Raw genomic sequence first — 16,644 nt, 5'->3', positions numbered from 1 at the left:
ATGAATTTATGATTGATCATTATATTGGCTACACCTCTTTTGCTTTCAATTGAAAAAGAATGTATTTGTACAACAAAAAAAAAAGAAGTCACAAATGTAATATAACAAATCAAAGAAAATAATATAACTGATGACCAGATGCATGCGAGGGAATAATGCTACCCTGTGACACAAATTAATTTAATTTGAAAGTGACAAATTAGAAGTACACTGAGGTAAATAAAACATATATTGACTGCAAGACAGCCTCAGCATTGATAACATCTTATATATCCAATTCCTACAATGTACAAAACGCTATAATTAACTAAGTATAAAGCACATATTCTATAATTTGTTCTAGAAAAACTTGGTTCTATATTTTGCACCCTTCGAGACAGACGAGAACTTGTACAACTCAGGATCCTTAAAAATGAGATTCTCCAAAATTTGCCCGAGGCGGATGCACTATATATTTGAAGGGTACAACTAAACCAATCATTTGTTTCACAGAGTATAGATGTGTATGTGAAAAATCATTGAAGTGCCAACAAGTAATAAACTCTCAACCCATAAATTTAAAAGTGCAACGGGTTCAGCGTAAGAACTTCAAAATGTTGAGCCCATCAAGTTCAAATCTTGGATCTGCCTCTATATTTTGCCCCCACACTGCACTATAGAGATGAAAAGAACCATGTCTTATTTGCAGTACACTTTTGCCTTTTGATGTCTAAACTCAATCACCATTGCCAGAATCAAGTTATCTGATGCTGCAAAACCTTTTTTGGGCATTTGCACAGTGGGAGAGTCCAGTTATAGGAAGAAATGGATGTCAAGCTCCTAGTTGCTATTGGACAGATCATATCAACTTCCTGAAACACGTATAAAGCACCAGCCCCGTTACTTAGTGTAAGGGTTCATCTTGATGTTCAGCCACTAGATATTTGAACGTGTAAGACATTTCAACAGCCTCCAATTCCCTAACTTGTCTCGCAAGCACGACAACTTACCTCTTTGGATTCTCTAGCAGGTGGCAGACCAACAATTTCCTGCACAGCTTATTTTGGTGATCGGATTAATGATGCTGTTAGGATACTTCCACATTCAGAAAACACATCTGCAATGCGATGACCAGAGCTTCTATGGAGTCTATCATGCAATAAATATGCTGCTCCATGAGCAAGGAGTGAGTCTCGTTTCATTTCTTCAAAAATCAGTTACCTCCACCACGCTTTCTCCCCTTGATGGGACCGGACCTGCAATGAGACACGTCAATTTCAGTTTCCAACTCTATATCTGAAGACATTAATATGGATTGAGGATATGCAAAAAAAGAGAAAATCTAGAGCTGGCTAAACTTTTATTTCCGTCAGTTCTAAATGGTTTGCCCCATAGGTTCTCCTGATTCTCATAATTGATATCCTGCTGACATCCAGTAAAATATTGCAAAGCAAGATCGAGAAGGCATAAATTTGAGGGGTGGGGTCGGGCCGGGGAAGAGTAAAGTCTCAGAAGCAGGGGAAGAAATGAAGTCAATGAGCCACTCAAAAGTAGGTTCTCAATCAATTTAGGGATATTTCGACCTTGAGGTTATCACAGAGTTGGGGAAGATAGTTTAATCAGTCACTCTCCTTAACAGTTGTTAGCTAAGTTGTCTACCAACAACTAAGAGGATGTTGTTCAGACATCCACTTGATTCCGACTAATAACTCCCAAATCCATTCTCAAGCATAGGTATTAAAAACTTGCCATTTTGAATTACAGCAAAGGGACTAGGGAAAGTAACTTAAGTACCCTTCCCTTCTCCTTCCCTCTATTAACCAGGTGAAAATCTATATAATACACTTGAAAATACTGGATTTTAGCCCCAATTACAATTACAAAGATGGAAAATGTAGAAAGTTAAGAGCACAGAAACAAAGCAAAGTGGATTAGAAACACTGAGAAGTAACAACATACATGTATCTTCTCAAAGTCGAATATATTCTAGAATCAATCACCTTCTGTAGATGTGTTTTGATTTTCACAACGACATAATCAACAGCAGGAGGTTCTGAACCCTTCAACTTCGTATTAGTTGTCTGACTGGTTATTTCATTGTAAATGCTACAATATGGCTCATTTGGATTTATCCTATGTAATCAAATGATCATGTTAGTTCAGGTGCAACTTAACTAACGAAGAAGAAGAAGAAGAAGAAGAAGAGGAGGAAGAGGAAGAAGAAGAGAAGAAGAGGAAGAGGAAGAAGAAGAGGAAGAGGAGGATAAGGGCAATAATCTTTTGATAGGACCCCCTCCTCCAACAAAGAATAAAAATAAAGATTGGCATAGCCTTTAACAAACAAAACATCTAACCAACATGGTAGTTTCCTTACAAGACATTTTGTTTTGTTTTTTTTAAAAAAAGAGTAAAAACAAGACAAGAAATAAATTTTTTCCTCATAATTGCTTCTATGATTGAAAGATAGGACCCCCTCTCAAAAGAAAATAAAAAAAATAAAAATTGACTTGGCGTTGCCTTTAACAAATACAAATATACAATATGCAATTAGCATTGTAATTTCAGAATAATTGTATACCCGAAGATATAGAATAGTAAGAATAGTTGAACTGCATTATAGTATATTATTACAGTATATAACATGTGAATTGTATATCATGGAGAAATACAATCGCACATACTTTTTGAATATTTTAAAAATATTTTTCTCTAAATATGTATAATAGGAGTAGATACTTTTTAAAATGGGTATTTTAAAATAAGTATTTTTGCCCGCATGAGCGTTCCCGTTAATTTTCCTTTATCAAACTTCTACTAAGTACTATTTATGTAGATAAATGTATATTTTTAGCAGCTTTAAAAAATAATAGCCGATATATATTGTATACTATATATATCCATAAACCCTTCGGAATCGCGGGTCATATTATAGAGGGTGAGGTACAATTTTGGAAACCTGACAGGATACGTATATGGGAGATAAACAGAAGTGGGTTGAGTTATACTCTAAGCAGAGTGACAACGAGTATTGTGCCGATGACATAATCTTCCAGTTCCTCAAACATTTAGCCTTTTCTTGTGTCCCAATTTATTTCCGCTACATAAAGAAGACAAAGATTCTTATCTTGAAGTTAGCTCGAGGAACCCACAAAGAAGGAGTAAAATTTTAAGCACAATTGAGCCTTATCTTGAACCTAACATGCCTGGTTGCTATTTGGACGTTGCCGGTGATGAATGGTACGGTAACTTTCGCCTTTTTCAAAACCAACCAATATCTATCCATCAACCCCTCAAAATCGCGGGGTCATATTATAGAGGGTGAGGTACACTCTTGGAAATCTGAGAGGGTGTGTGTATGGGAGAAAAACTGAAATGGGTTGAATTATACAATAAACAGTGCGACTACGAGTATTGTGTCGATGACACAATCTTCCAGTTCCTCAAACATTTAGCCTTTTCTTGTGTCCCAATTTATTTCCGCTACGTAAAAAAGCCAAAGATTCATATCTTGAAGGTAGCTCGAGGACCCTCAAAGAAGGAGTGAAATTTTAAACACGATTGAGCCATATCTTGAACCGAACATGCTTGGTTGCTATTTGGACATTGTCGGTGATAAATGGTACAGTAACCTTCGCCTTTTCCAAACCAATCAATATATATCCATAAACCTTTCGGAATCGCGTGTCATATTATAGAGGGTGAGGTACACTCTTAGAAACCTGACAGGGTACGTATATGGGAGATAAACAGAAGTGGGTTGAGTTATACTCTAAGCAGAGCGACAACGAGTATTGTGCCGATGACACAATCTTCCAGTTCCTCAAACATTTAGCCTTTTCTTGTGTCCCAATTTATTTCCGCTACATAAAGAAGACAAAAATTCTTATCTTGAAGGTAGCTCGAGGAACCCTCAAAGAAGGAGTGAAATTTTAAACACGATTGAGCCTTATATTGAACCTAACATGCTTGGTTGCTATTTGGACATTGTCGGTGATAAATGGTACAGTGACCTTCTCCTTTTTCAAAACCAACCAATATCTATCCATCACCCTTGGAATCGCGGGTCATATCATAGTGGGTGAGGTGCACTCCTAGAAACCTAACAGGGTACGTATATGGCAGAAAAACAGAAGTGGGTTGAGTTATACTCTAAGCGGTGCGACTACGAGCACAATCTTCCAGTTCCTCAAACATTTAGTCTTTTCTTGTGTCCCAATTTATTTCTGCTACGTAAAGAAGCCAAAGATTCTTATCTTGAAGGTAGCTCGACGAACCCTCAAAGGAGTGAAATTTTAAACACGATTGAGCCATATCTAGAACCTAACATGCTTGGTTGTTATTTGGACGTTTCTTTTCATGGGCTCTCCTCGCAAAACCATTAATGCTTCACAACCAACTATAGTTTGATGGTAAATGAAACTCAGAGTTGGATTCACCTTTTTGCCATCGAGTTTAAGAGTTCTGATATGAATCATTTTATAGCTGACTCAATTAATGTATAGATTCAGAAATACAGTTGCCGGTGATAAATGGACAGTAACCTTCGCCTTTTTCAAAACCAACCAATATATATCCATCAACTACTCGGAATCGCGGGTCATATTATAGAGGGTGAGGTACCTGACAAGGTACGTTTATGGGAGTAAAACTGAAGTGGGTTGAGTTATACTCTAAGCGGTACAACTACTAGTACTGTGCCGATGACACAATCTTCCAGTTCCTCAAACATTTAGCCTTTTCTTGGGTCCCAATTTATTCAGCTACGTAAAGAAGCCAAAGATTCTTATCTTGAAGGTAGCTCGAGGAACCCTCAAAGGAGTGAAATTTTAAACACGATTGAGCCTTATCTTGAACCTAATATGCTTGGTTGCTATTTGGACATTGTCGGTGATAAATGGTACAATAACCTTCGCCTTTTTCAAAATCAACCAATATCTGTCCATCACCCTCGGAATTGCGGGTCATATTATAGAGGGTAAGATACACTCCTGGAAACCTGACAGGGTATGTATATGGGAGAAAAACTGAAGTGGGTTGAGTTATGCTCTAAGCGGTGCGACTACGAGTATTGTGGCGATGACACAATCTTCCAGTTCCTCAAACATTTAGCCTTTTCTTGTGTCCCAATTTATTTCTGCTACGTAAAGAAGCCAAAGATTCTTATCTTGAAGGTAGCTCGACGAACCCTCAAAGGAATGAAATTTTAAACACGATTGAGCCGTATCTTGACAAGAGTGTGTTGCTCTATTGGTAAGTACCCTCCACTTCCAACCAAGAGGTTGTGAGTTCGAGTCACCCCAAGAGCAAGGTGTGGAGTTCTTGGAGGGAAGGAGCCGAGGGTCTATCGGAAACAGCCTCTCTACCCCAGGGTAGGGGTAAGGTCTACGTACACACTACCCTCCCCAGACCCCACTAGTGGGATTATACTGGGTTGTTGTTGTTGTTGTTGTTGATTGAGCCATATCTTGAACCTAACATGCTTGATTGCTATTTGGATGTTGCCAGTGATAAATGGTACAATAACCTTCGCCTTTTTCAAAACCAACCAATATCTATCCATCAACCCCTCAGAATCGCGGGTCATATTATAGAGGGTGAGGTACACTCATGGAAACCTGACAAGATACGTATATGGGAGAAAAACTTAAGTGGGTTGAGTTATACTCTAAGCGGTGCGACTACGTGTATTGTGTCGATGACACAATCTTCCAGTTCCTCAAACATTTAGCCTTTTCTTGTGTCACAATTTATTTCTACTACGTAAAGAAGCCAAAGATTCTTATCTTGAAGGTAGCTTGGGGAACCCTCAAAGAAGGAGTGAAATTGTAAATACGATTGAGCTTTATCTTGAACCTAACATGCTTGGTTGCTATTTGGACATTGTCGGTGATAAATGGTACAGTAACCTTCGCCTTTTTCAAAACCAACCAATATTTATCCATCAACCCCTCAGAATCGCGAGTCATATTATAGAGGGTAAGGTACACTCTTAGAAACCTGACAGGGTACGTATATGGGAGAAAAACTGAAGTGGGTTGAGTTATACTCTAAGCGGTGTGACTAAGAGAATTGTGGCGATGACACAATCTTCCAGTTTCAAGATGAAGGAGCAGTAATTCAACTTTTGTAGAAATTCTAGAAATGGAAAAGTTGGAAGACATTAAGTTTTAGAAAGGAGATGAAGAAGAGAGTGTTGGGTCTCCTGGAGAACAGAAAATTGCATCGTGACCTTTTTTTTGGTAACCGTGGTGTCCGGACCAGCTTGCGCCAACTTGATTAATTCTACGGGATCTCTGCTACCTCCCACCAACAACAAGTTACAGGTAACTTTGTCCAACAAGTGCATAATGACCCTTCTTGTCCATTATATCCAACTATTCAAGAGTCGCAAGGACTTCCAAAGCACTTGCCCGAAACATTAGATTATTATCCAACTATTGGGGAGCCATATTGTTGTCGGAGTAACCCTATTTAGTTCATTTATCTTTGATAGGTAAAACACTAACAAAATGTCTTCAGTAGATTCGGTTTTTTAAAAAACTTTAAAAAACCGGATATTTAATAACAATTCTGTTAATATTTACTATTAACAAATAAATTTGGTCCAAAAAATTAATCAATCAATCGATCATTTGACCGAATCCGAATCCGAATCCGAAGCCGAAGCCGAAGCCGAAGACGTAGTCGTAGCCGAGCCGAGCGAGCGACGACGGTGCGAGGCTTGCCTTCTTCTTAACTCTTTAAGAGCTAGAAGAAGTGCAATTGTATATATACCCATCAAAATCTCTTCCTCTTCCAATATGGGACAATATCCCTTTGTCAAGGAGGGAAACTCAAATATTTTCAATTTCCCTCCATTTCCCATTCACCCTCTTTTAAGCTACATTTATGCTTAAAAAACCCAACAATCCCCCACATGAATGGGAAATGGCTATATCACGGAAATATGCATGAAAAACTGTGTGATTCGCAAGCAAGGATTAATTGTATCAGGATAAGTAGGTTTCCCTTTGAACTTTCCGTAGTGAACTTATGTCGGATATACTCGGTCAATCGGTAGATTTGATATCTTTGAACCGTCGAACTTTGGTGTATACCTAGACAACCATCAGTCACACAACCGACCCTTAACCGTCTTTGGCTCTCATTGTTGTGTTCGTTTCAGCCATGAACACCGCCTGGTTTAATAAGTGCGTAGAGAATTGGCCTTAAAAAATTCTCCTTGAAGCGGCTAACACTTCACACTTACATAGGTGATTCCTAAACATGTCATCCCGTAGATACATTATTTGATATATCCCGTATCAAATTTAGAAATCGTTAAAAAGCCTTAATGCTTTATCCTTGGTACTGAATATTATCTTATCACGAGAATGGACCAAACTTTTAGTTGACAATGTTGAACCGTCATTAATGACTTTGTTTGATCTCCTTGAACCTAGATCTTGGGATCTCCAGTCTTCTAGGTAGAGTTACCGCCACAATGGCTTGTTCTCGGCCATAGTCCCATTCCCCTCGATGATTTCTCAACTACCTCTCTAGTTAGGCCTTTTGTAAGTGGATCCGATACATTATCGCTTGACTTTACATAGTCAATCGTGATAATTCCTCTAGAGAGTAATTGCCTAACGGTTTTATGTCTTCGTCGTATATGACGAGATTTACCGTTATACATCACGCTCCCAGCCCTTCCAATTGCAGCTTGACTATCGCAATGTATGCATATTGGTGCCAACGGTTTGGGCCAAAATGGAATGTCTTCCAAGAAATTCCGAAGCCATTCAGCTACTTCACCGGCTTTATCTAAGGCTATGAATTCTGCTTCCATTGTAGAGCGGGCAATACAAGTTTGCTTGGACGACTTCCAAGATACCGCTCCTCCACCAATAGTGAATACATATCCACTTGTGGACTTAGAATCAGCTGAACTGGTGATCCAATTTGCATCACAATATCCTTCAATCACCGCAGGATATTTACTGTAGTGCAAATCAAAGTTTTGGGTATGTTCTAAATATCCCAAAACTCGTTTCATTGCCATCCAGTGAGATTGACCTGGATTGCTCGTGTATCGACTCAGTTTACTTATAGCACAAGCTATATCTGGTCGTGTACAATTCATGATGTACATTAAGCATCCCAACACACGAGCATAATCCAATTGTGATATGCTTTGGCCTTTGTTCTTTGCTAATGCAAGATTCACGTCAATTGGAGTCTTTGCAACTTTAAACCCTAAGTGCTTGAATTTTCCAAGTACTGTCTTAATATAATGAGATTGTGACAATGCCATACCTTAAGGAGTCTTATTGATCTTAATCCCTAGAATTAAATCAGCAACTCCCAAGTCCTTCATATCAAACTTGCTAGTTAGCATACGCTTAGTCGCATTTATGTTGGCAATGTCATTACTCATTATTAGCATATCATCCACATATAAGCAAACAATGACTATGTGATTTGGAACATTTTTAATGTACACACATTTATCACATTTATTAATCTTAAAACCATTTGACAACATTGTTTGGTCAAATTTCGCATGCCATTGTTTGGGTGCTTGTTTTAGTCCGTAAAGAGACTTAACAAGTCTACATACCTTCTTTTCTTTACCAGGAATCACAAACCCTTCAGGTTGTTCCATGTAGATTTCTTCCTCCAAGTCTCCATTTAAGAAGGCCGTCTTAACGTCCATTTGATGAATTTCAAGCCCATAAACTACAGCTAATGCTACTAACATTCGTATGGACGTAATTCTTGTAACCGGAGAGTATGTATCAAAATAATCAAGACCTTCTCGCTGTCTATACCCTTTGACTACAAGTCTTGCCTTATATTTATCAATAGTGCCATCATCTTTCATTTTCCTCTTAAAAATCCATTGAGAACCCAAAGGTTTATTTCTAGGAGGAAGATCAACCAATTCCCATGTATGGTTATTCAATATGGATTCTATTTCACTATTGACTGCCTCTTTCCAAAACAATGATTCCGAAGAAGACATAGCTTCTTTAAATGTTCGAGGCTCATTTTCCAATAAGAAAGTCACAAAATCTGGTCCAAATAAAGTAGACGTTCTTTGACGTTTACTACGTCTTGGATCCTCCTGATTAAATATACTTTCTTTTGTTTCTTCCCGAGGTCGTTTAGATCCTTCACCAATCGACTCACATTCCTTGTTATACGGGTATATATTTTCAAAGAATTCAGCATTATCTGATTCTATAACCGTATTATTATGAATGTCGGGATTTTCTGATTTATGAACCAGAAATCGATATGCTTTACTATTGGTCGCATATCCTATGAAAACACAATCAACGATTTTCGGTCCTATTTTTACTCTTTTGGGTTTAGGAATTTGCACTTTTGCCAAACACCCCCACACTTTAAAATAATTCAAGTTGGGTTTCCTTCCTTTCCATTTTTCATATGGAATGGATTGTGTTTTGCTATGGGGTACTCGATTTAGTATCCGGTTAGCCGTAAGAACGGCTTCCCCCCACAAGTTCTGTGGCAAACCAGAACTTATCAACAATGCGTTCATCATCTCCTTTAATGAGCGATTCTTTCTTTCCGCAATCCCATTGGATTGGGGCGTGTAAGGGGCAGTTGTTTGATGAATTATTCCATATTCTAGACATATTTCTTCAAAAGGAGATTCATATTCGCCACCCCTATCACTTCTTATCATTTTAATTTTCTTGTTAAGTTGCGTTTCAACTTCATTTTTGTGTTGCCTGAATGCATCTATTGCTTCATCTTTACTATTAAGTAAGTAAACATAGCAATATCGAGTACTGTCATCAATAAAAGTTATAAAATACTTCTTTCCACCGCGAGATGGTATTGACTTCATGTCGCAAATATCTGTGTGAATTAAGTCTAAAGGATTTGAATTCCTTTCAACTGACTTATAAGGATGTTTAACATACTTAGATTCCACACATATTTGACATTTTGATTTATCGCATTCAAACATAGGCAATACTTCCAAAATAATCATTTTTCTCAAGGTTTTGTAATTGACATGACCCAAACGTATATGCCATAATTCATTTAACTCAAGTAAGTAAGAAGAAGCTGAAATTTTATTATTATTCTCAATAACCATTACATTCAGCTTGAAAAGGCCCTCAGTGAGGTAACCTTTTCCTACAAACATTTCATTCTTACTTATTACAACCTTATCAGATACAAAGACACACTTAAAACCATTCTTAACAAGAAGTCCAGCAGAGACTAAGTTCTTTCTAATCTCGGGAACATGAAGGACGTTGTTCAAGGTCACCACCTTACCAGAAGTCATTTTCATAAATATCTTTCCAGATCCTTCAATTTTTGCCGTTGCAGAATTTCCCATAGAAAGCGTCTCTTCGGGTCCAACAAGAGCATATGTAGCAAATGCTTCTCTAACAGCACAAACATGGCGAGTGGCTCCAGAATCAATCCACCACTCCTTAGGATTTCCTACTAGGTTGCATTCAGAAAGCATAACACACAAGTCATCGATATCTTCGTGCTTTTCAACCATGTTTGCTTGACCCTTCTTCTTGTCTTTCTTTGGAGCACGACAATCTGCAGATCTATGTCCAGCTTTTCTACAGTTGTAGCAATTTCCGTTGAACCGCTTCTTGCTTGGGTTGCTTTTCGGTCCATAAGCCTTCTTCCTCTTTCTATCCTCAACAATGTTTGCTCCCATTATTGTTGAGTTTCCACGTCCTTTCTTTTCAGCAGCTTTATTGTCCTCTTCGATTCTCAACCAAACAATGCGATCTTCAAGGGACATCTCCTTTCGTTTGTGTTTCAAGTAGTTTTTGAAGTCCTTCCACAAAGGAGGCAACTTTTCAATCATTGCTGCAACTTGGAACGCTTCATTGATGACAAGACCTTCAGTGAAAATTCTGTTAGTAGAAACAATATAATTAATACTTTCAACATTAGTATTAATTTGACTTATACCTTCAGCAAGGAGATCGTGAATAATCACTTGCAATTCTTGGACTTGGGTAATAACAGACTTGTTATCTACCATTTTATAGTCCAAAAATTTAGCGGCAATGAATTTCTTTAACCCGGCATCTTCCGTTTTGTATTTCTTTTCAAGCGCTATCCACAGTTGTTTTGACGTCTCCAGATTACTATAGACGTTATACAGATTGTCCTCTAGTCCACTAAGAATGTAATTCTTGCATAGAAAATCCGAATGCTTCCAGGACTCAGTCACGAGAAAGCGTTCATTTTCTGGAGTTTCGTTGGGCAGAACAGGAACATCTTCCGTAATGAACTTCTGCAGACTTAAAAGTCGTCAAGTAGAAGAACATCTTTTGCTGCCAGCGCTTGAAGTCAATCCCGGAAAATTTTTCGGGTTTTTCTGCCGGTGCTAGTGCCGGTGGTGTTTGGCTTGTCGATGCGTTGGCAGTTACCATAGGAACAGTCTGGTTCCCGTTGTCGTTCGTCATTTCTGTAAAAGAATGACACAAACAAACGTTAAAATCACGTAGATTTTAATCTCCACTGGAGTAGAAAACCACATAGGTTTTAGTCTCCAGAAACAGTGAATATAACACAAATACAGAAAAGATTAAATTCCTTAAGCTTGTTGTTTAACTGTATTTGTAAAACAATTATGGAGAAGATAAAATAACATAAAAGTAAATGAAACAGAATTTAATCCGAGCCCACTGAATTCACAGTGTTTCCTTAAGGAATTTAATCCCCTCCTAGTACCCAAGGTTGTGTATTATTTCCTCCCAGGATAGAACGATTTACATACTGGTGTAGCGATACTTCAAACATCAATGTTTCAGCGAACACAAAATCGGTAGCAAATCACACTTACTGATGCTTTGTTTGTAGTTAAAACAATGCAGAAGAAAGGAGGAGAAGTCAGAAATTCGTATGGAAAATCTGAGAGAATGGACTGGTATTTATAGTCAATGTTGAGCTCAATCTGAAGAGGTGCAACTCTTAAAATCCGAAGAGGTGCCAACTGTTTCTTCAAATCTGAAGAGGTGCAAAATGTTCTTCAACTCTTCAGATTTGAAGAGGTACAAACTGTTCTTCTGAAGAGGTGCAAACTGTTTTGTAAATGTCTTTTACAAAAAGTGAATCCGTTTACAAAAAACCGGATATTTAATAACCAAAAAATTAATCGATCACAATCACGAAGCCGAAGCCGAGCGACGACGACGGCGCGAGACTTGCCTTCTTCTTAACTATTTAAGAGCTAGAAGAAGTGCAATTGTATATATACCCTTCAAAATCTCTTTCTCTTCCAATATGGGATAATATCCCATAAAAAGAAAAACTCAAATATTTTCAATTTCCCCCCATTTCCCATTCACCCTCTTTTAAGCTACATTTATGTTTAAAAAACCCAACAGAAACTGAGCAAAAGAAAGCTATACAAGCAAACATGGAGTCCGGGAATCCAAAATATTCAAAATGCAGAAATATTCCTCAAATTGTAAAAGAATAGGTAGAAATCAGCGGGAATCTAAAATACCAATAGATTAGTTAAAGACTTACCTAAAAAAACGGAAGGGGGAATTGGCAGTGTTAGGGCTTTTTCCTTGGACGAACCTGAAGCCTCCAAAATGGAGTTTTGAGGTTGAATACAGGTAGGTGCCGAAGAAGAAGAAGAAGAAAACTTTTGGTTTGAAGTCTCATGTTTCTATTTATTCACGACCTAAATCAGTAATAATATATACTATATTTCTTTATTTATGTTATATTAAAAGAAATATTTTTAACAAAATGTCGTTTTAACTTAGAACTTTGAAATTAAATATAATTTTTGAGCATTAAATTTCTACTTATTTGAACTCTATAACAATTCCTATTATCTAGGAATTTAACATATTTTCTTATTTTTATTGTCTAATGTAACTGGCTATAACTCATTCAGATTATTAGGCATTAAAAATGTCTATGTTTATATCTCCCAATGAATATCCATTAAATTTATTTATATTCGTCTCCTTCATTTGTATTTTTGTTGTTTTTTTAGAATTTATATCGAAAATTGTTGGTTGACAAAATAGACTATTAACTATATTCAGAAATATTCATTTAAATATTTTTTAATATTTAAAACTTTAAAATCAATTAAATTTTTATATATGAAATCTTTTTATTTGAACTATGTAATATAATAAATTTGTAAAAAATAATAATAACCCCTAATTCAATGAGATCGGCCATGGTGTCTCGACCACGCACCATGATAACACAATCCCTACAAACCCACGCGGCCACAATAGACTCACCAACCGGAGTAGATACAGAGAATGGCTCATGGAGCTATTCCGATTCTATCCAAATCCCATAGCGACATAGGGAGTAACATAGGACAAAGTGGAACCGGGATCAATAAGAGCATACACATCATGAGAATGGACAGCCAATATACCTGTGACAACATCTGGAGAAGTCTCTAAACTCTAGCGACCCCTCATAGCATAGAAATAGCTAGGTCCTCCCGAACTCTGTGCGCCACCCCTAGCTACACCACGCCCTGCGGGTGCTGGGGTGCCTCAAGCTGGAGGAGGTGCTATGGATGTAGTAGCTGCAGAACCTGCTGCTGTGTTGTACCCCTGCCCATGCTTTGGTGAGACGTACGGCAATCCCTTTGAATGTAAGCCCTCATACCAAACCCGTATCATATGGGCTGGTCCATGTAGCAGGTCCCAAAGTGCATATTCCCGCACCTAAGGCATGGGGGCCTCCGCTGCTGCTGAAATCTCCCACCAGACCAACCCTACTGGTAGGATCTCCTGTTGCCCTGGCTGGGCCTAAAACTGTTCCCCTGCTGCTGACTGGGCCCCGATGGCAGTGCACTGACTGAAGACTGAGCAAAATACTGGGACGACCCTGATGACCCTCCCCTGAAAGTTGTCCTACTACCACCACCACCACCAGAAGTACCACTAAAGTTTCCCGCTGACCGGGTCTTGGTGCTACTCTCTTGCTCCATTCTATTCTTCAGTTTGTAGGTCTCTGTGGCTTGAGAAAATGCCACCATCTTACCATAGTTCATATCAGAGTTCAAGGCAGTTGTAGCGGCCTCATTAATAATCAAGGGGCTAAGGCCCTGCACGAATCGGTGTACTCTAGCCTCCATAGTGGAAAACATGTAGATGGTATATTTGGACAGGTGTGCGAATCTCATATGATACTCCCACACACTCATGCTCCCCTGTTTCAGGTTCTCAAACTCGACAGCACATGCCGCCTTAGTCTTGGCAGGCAAGAAATGATCAATAAAAGCATCGTCAAACTCACTCCATCTCGCCGGAGGGCTTCCCTCCTATCTAGAGTCCTCCCATATTTCAAACCAATAATAGGCCACCCCTTTCATGCGGTAGGAGGCAAACTCTGCTCCCTCTATCTCAGTAGCACGCATAACTTAGAGGGTCTTGTGCATCTCGTCAATAAAACCCTGGGGCCCTCCTCAGGATCAGTACTTGTGAACACTGAAGGGTCCAACTGGAGAAACTGGAACTAGTGGATTATACCGGTCAATGTCTGCCAAGGGAAAGGGTAAGTGAGTGCGGCCGCAAAATTTCAATTGCGGTCCGCACTCTGTTACCTGGGGACTCAGTCGCAGATTTTGTTGCGGACTGCAGAATTTGTGTTGCGGCTGTAGAATGGCCATTTTTCTAACGGACCAACTTCAGAGAGTTGTCATTTTCTACCTTCAATTTGTGTTGTCCTCAATGTAATTGTGCGGCCGCAGAGCACCTTTTGCTGTAGCAACCATAATTGTGCGGTCCGAACAATACAATTGCGGTCCACAATTTTTTCCACAGTTAACCAAATTTCTGGGCACAATTCCTATAAAGCACACTCATCCCTGCAACACACTTCAAATCCGGTTAGTACCAAAAATGACACCTAACTACAAAAGAAGAAAAGAAAAGAAAAAGAAACATGGGTTGCCTCCCAAGAAGCGCCTGATTTAACGTCGCGGCACGACGAAGATTACCATCATTTGAAATGAATCACAGCCACAACGTTGCCATCACCAACTTTTCCCAAATAGTGCTTCACCTGGTAACCATTGACTCGGAATACCTCATTGTTTTTGTTCTTCAAGTCCAATGCACCAAAAGGTGTCACACCCATAATTTCAAAGGGACCACTCCATTTAGAATTTAGCTTTTCGAAAAACATCCTCAATCGTGAGTTGAACAACAATACAAGATCACCCACCTTGAACTATTTGTTCCAAATGTATTTGTCATGAAGATATTTTATCTTTTCTTTATACAAGGACGAACTTATATAAGCATGGTACCGGAACTCATCCAATTCATTCAAATGTGCAACCCTCAAGTTAGCGGCTGCATCTCAATCAAGATTCAACTTCTTTAGAGACCACATGGCTTTGTGCTCAAGTTCCACCAGAAGATGACAAGCTTTGTCGAACACCAACCAGTATGGAGACATTCCGATAAGAGTTTTGAAAGCAGTCCGATAAGCCCACAGTGTATCATCAAGCTTCTTGGACCAATCCATCCGGTTAGCATTCACTGTTTTGGATAAGATACTCTTTATCTCCCGGTTGGAGACTTCCACTTGACCACTAGCTTGTGGATGATAGGGAGTTGTAACTTTATGAGTAACACCATACTTGCTAAGTAAAGTGTCAAAAGCCTTGTTGCAAAAATGCGACCCCCCATCACTTATGATAGCCCGCGGAGTACCAAACCTTGTGAAAATATTCTTCTTCAAGAACGCCACCATACTCCTTGCTTTGTTGTTGGGTAGAGCAATGGCCTCAACTCATTTAGACACATAATCAACCGCGACCAAGATGTAGGTGTTTCCACAAGAACTCACAAAAGTAACCATGAAGTCAATACCCCATACATCAAAGATATCAATCTCCAAAATGGTAGTGAGAGGCATTTCATTATTTTTCGAGATTCCACCGGCCCTTTGACATTCATCACATCTTTTCACTAAATCACTTGCATCTTTGTAAAGAGTGGGCCAATAGAAACAGCAACTTAGCACTTTGGCCGCCGTTCTTGCTCCACCATGGTGACCACCATATGGCGAAGAATGACAATCCCCAAGAATATCACTTTGCTCTTTTTTCGGTACACATCTTCTAATTACCCCATCAGTACAAATCTGGAAAAGGTATGGCTCATCCCAATAATAATCTTGACAATCCCATTTGAGATTCTTCCTTTGGTTTGAAGAGAACTCATCTGGGATAATTCCACACACAAGGAAGTCTGCAAGATTCGCGAACCATGGAACCTCCTCCATTTAAATAGCCAAGAGTTGCTCATCGGGGAAGGAGTCATTGATTTCAAGGCCATCATGTGGCCTCCCCTCCTCCTCCAAACGAGACAAGTGGTCCACCACTTGATTTTCACTCCCTCTTCGATCTTGGATATCAATATCAAACTCTTGCAACAAAAGCACCCATTTCATAAATCGAGCTTTGGAATCTTTCTTGCTCATAAGATAAAGAAGTGATGCATGATCCGTGTGGATAATAACTTTCGCACCCATCAAGTACGGGTGGAACTTCTCAATTGCAAACACAATGGCAAGGAGCTCTTTCTCCGTAACGGTGTATTTGACTTGGGCACAATTCATGGTCTTACTAGAATAGTAGACCGGATGAAAAATCTTGTTGATGCG

General features: G+C 38.9%; 1 long non-coding RNA gene across 1 annotated transcript; it reads right to left on the bottom strand.

Annotated features, from left to right (window-relative positions):
• Positions 1–144: 144 nt before the first annotated feature.
• Positions 145–2,279, bottom strand: LOC107798083 (uncharacterized). The gene is made up of 3 exons (XR_012698726.1): positions 1,980–2,279; positions 990–1,235; positions 145–851 (listed from the first exon to the last, which is right to left on the bottom strand). It is a non-coding gene; the product is annotated as an uncharacterized LOC107798083 (long non-coding RNA).
• Between the last annotated feature and the right edge of the window lie 14,365 nt (positions 2,280–16,644).

This window comes from Nicotiana tabacum, chromosome 14 (genome assembly GCF_000715075.1).
Source record: "Nicotiana tabacum cultivar K326 chromosome 14, ASM71507v2, whole genome shotgun sequence".
NCBI lineage: Eukaryota > Viridiplantae > Streptophyta > Magnoliopsida > Solanales > Solanaceae > Nicotiana > Nicotiana tabacum.
This window is presented reverse-complemented; position numbering and strand designations above follow the sequence as displayed.